The 3,560-nt window shown below is 36.3% G+C and overlaps 1 protein-coding gene and 1 long non-coding RNA gene across 4 annotated transcripts in view; both read left to right on the top strand.

Moving 5' to 3' along the window:
- LOC112906046 overlaps positions 1 to 104 on the top strand; it is an 8,484-nt gene extending 8,380 nt beyond the window's left edge. Inside the window, exon 3 of the long non-coding RNA XR_003232139.1 lies at positions 4 to 104. This is a non-coding gene — a long non-coding RNA (uncharacterized LOC112906046). The remainder of the gene's footprint in view (positions 1 to 3) is intronic.
- The window catches only part of LOC108734479 (protogenin), a 153,128-nt gene that overhangs the window by 11,529 nt on the left and 138,039 nt on the right, over positions 1 to 3,560 (top strand). The gene's annotated exons all lie outside the window — the stretch shown is intronic.

Raw genomic sequence — 3,560 nt, 5'->3', positions numbered from 1 at the left:
TAGATTTCTTAACATATAGCACAAGCAGCGAACAATCTGTTTTACAGTGGGTGTGTTCTTTAATTTTTGTGTTTTTGTTTTGTTTTTTGCTTTTAATTTTAATGGCGTCTTAAAAAATCCACCATTACAATATTATTTTCGCGAACCCCCCCTGCAGACGCTGCGACCCCTAGGGGTTCGCGAACCACCGGTTGGGAATCACTGGACTAAACCATTAATGTCGACTGTGTCGAAGTATGAGAACTTGATCGATATTAAGATTTCTTCCTCCTCAACATTCGAATCAACTGTTTAGTTTGCATTTTTGTCGAGATGGGATTCTGCCAAAAAAACATCAATTCCTACTGTCAATCCCGCTTCTATTCTATCTAAACCTGCGTCTAACTCCTTCCTACTGGATACAAATACTGCTACATCATCAAACCAATCAGAATTTTATTTTGGCGAATCAATTCCAAAATGGGCAGATAATATGTGCATGCATATACTATAGCTATTAAGTATTATCAACAAGTAATATCGAGCGGTTATCCTTTTATAATTTATAGCGGATAATAATATCTCATTTCGAATCCTATAACATCCCGATCATGAACGCGAAGAAATGAAACGGTTGTAATCGGGTCACTGAGCTGATGTATTCGGTTCGGCAGCGGAAACCGTGGGGTCAAGGCCAACCACGACTATAACAATGCGATGATGATGATGGTGGTGGTGGTTGTGATGGTTACCATTCCGCGATGCAATCCGCGGCATCCAAGTAGGCGGTGAATAGGATTCACGGATTCACATTCGCGTTTTGAAAAATGTGCATTAGTATACCTATCGTTGCATGCAAGCATTCATACCTGTACATGGCTTTATTTCTGACGTGAATGAATGTTCCTGAATATCAAGAATGACTACTACAGGCAATATGTGAAGAACCAAAATTGGTTAAAAAATAGTATTAGAGTGTTAGTAAAAGTATTAACCATTACAAAACCGAAGTTTAAAATACTATGCATCATTTTTATATTTAGTAATCATGACAATGTTCGTCATCATAAGGTCGTCAGTTCTAAGACTAGTTGGACACGCACCTCCACTCTTTCATATCCTGAGCTAATCTTCGCATTTTCCTAAAACTAGAACAACCCACACCCTTAACTATTTGCGAACAGTAATCTAATCTAGGTCTACCTCTACCCCTCCTAACTCCCGTTTCTACCTCTAATATGTCTCTGACTAGAACTTTATGCCTGAGAAGGTGTCCTACCAACCTATCTCACCTATTTTTTATTGACTTCCATAGAGTCCTCTGTTCTCTTATTCTTTCTAATACCTCTTCATTTCTAACCTTTTCTACCCATGTTACCCTCATCATTCGCCTATTCGCCGCGCCCACTGTCCATGTTTCGCACCCGTACAACGCCGCACTCCAAACATACGCCTTTAACAATCTTTTTCGAATTTCTGAATTAACCGTTCGCGAGCATAGATGTGACTTCTTTTTATTAAAGACGACACGACCCTGCGCTATCCTCCGCTTTATATCCCTAATACTCCTGTACTGACTTCTCTGACTTCCTAGATATCGAAAATTAGCCACTTCTTCTAATTTTTCGTCTCATATCTTTATATTCGCTCTTTCCCTACTTTTTCTTCCCTTGCATATTAGTATTTTATTTTTACTTTCATTTATTTTCATACAGTATTGATCTGTTAGTACCGCTTCCATTTTATTTAAAGCTATTTCTAAGTCCTCCTTGCTAGATGCTAATACTGCTATACCTAGTGCGTTACGATAAAAATAAGTTAGGGAAATCTTGGTCTAGACCGTAGGGCCATAGGACCATAGGACCATAATATGTGTATATCTATTGGAAGTTTTCAATTTGCCTGTACTCTAGGTACACCTCAAAATAAAATTAACTTCCTACCCATTTCTTCGAAAGTAAACGAACTATTATTATTATTTTGATCGTTTTGTATTGTCACGATAAACCTTGAAAAAATCATGATATTTTGGTCCACTCTTACAAGTAAAAGCAACTTGTTATAGTGATTTATGGAGTGATATGAAGTAATTAAAACAGAGTATGTAATAGTACCTAAGCAGATACATAGCATCGATTCGTAATATCGTACATATTAAAAACTTTTCTGCCTTGCAGTCTGTTCGCTGTTTGTCGCTGTGCCGTATCGATCGCCGCTTGCGGCATTCGTTTATAATGTTATTTTCGTTCAAATATTAGACGTTTCTAACAATTAGTCGGAAGGACGGATAGAGAACGTAGCCATAGCAATAGAGTTCCATAAAAACACTCAACTGTGGAACCTGAAAAATTGTATTTTTTTTTTTTGATAAATCGTCTCTTGTTGACTGTAACCGACCAAACATGGTTTCGCGAACGATCGGTATGTACAGTAGTTTTTTTAGTAACTTTTATTACGTACTTGTTGGTGTTCCTAATTTGACTGATAGGTGGTACTTGCTTTAGTTTAATAAACTTTTTGTAGTGGTTAATTATTTAACAGTAATTTGAAAGTTCATTTAATTGTTATCTATCACAAATTACCTGAAATTAATGAGGAAAAATTGTTGCCGCTGTCACACCCTCACCGGGAATCGAACCCGGAAGCTTTGGCTTTACACGCCAATGCTTTGGCAACTAAGCTACGAAAGGTGACTGCAGCATCAACGACTAAATATACTTATTATGTACTAATGTGTATATATATTAATATTATTAAGAAACTTTTTATAGTAAGAGCTTTAGTTTAAGTGTTTGGTTTAAAATCAGTGACAGATAATACTTCATTTTTATCAAGCACTAAATAATAAAAAATACCAATAAGTATTGCTTTCGTATTCGTATTTTTTTTGTCTATCGCGCTTAATTAATATGTGCACACACATGCTGGTACGTGCATACATACACGTTTAACGTCTACCATAATTATACACGTATTATGTGCCTATAAATGTGTATGTCTACAACTTAAGTATGCATGCATGTGTGCGTGTTACCCCTCGTCGGCAATAACGCTTTTGTACATCGCATTCACATGCGTGCATGTACGTCCATGTGTGCAGAAAATATACACACATATCATGTTTTAGGTACTTGTGCAACACACACGTAGCTATTTACTAACACCGGATATTTTCCCGTACAATAACTGACCTCGACAACTTGTTTCTTGTGAATCTGTTGTCACTTAGGGCGTATGCCAACTCCGCATTTTTAAACGTTATTGAACTTTCTGAATTCATGTTCCTTCAATATTGAAAATAGATTTATAAAATGACATAGTAATCAAAATAATCAATAGAATCGATTAGAGATGCACCGGATAGTGGTTTTACCGGGTATCCCACCGGTCAAGGTTGATAAAGATCGTGATTATTTAAAAAAAAAATTAGAAATCGATGATTTCTTCAAAAAATCATGATTTTTTTTGCTGAATCTGTTGTCACTTAGGGCGTATGCGAACTCCGCATTGTTAAACGTTATTGAACTTTCTGTGTCCGTGTTCCTTCAAAATTGAAAATAAATTTTATAAAATTACATAGT

This window comes from Agrilus planipennis, unplaced genomic scaffold (genome assembly GCF_000699045.2).
Source record: "Agrilus planipennis isolate EAB-ADULT unplaced genomic scaffold, Apla_2.0 scaffold129, whole genome shotgun sequence".
NCBI classification, from domain to species: Eukaryota; Metazoa; Arthropoda; class Insecta; order Coleoptera; family Buprestidae; genus Agrilus; species Agrilus planipennis.
The sequence above is the reverse complement of the archived record's forward strand: the minus strand, read 5'-3'. Positions and strand labels throughout refer to the sequence as shown.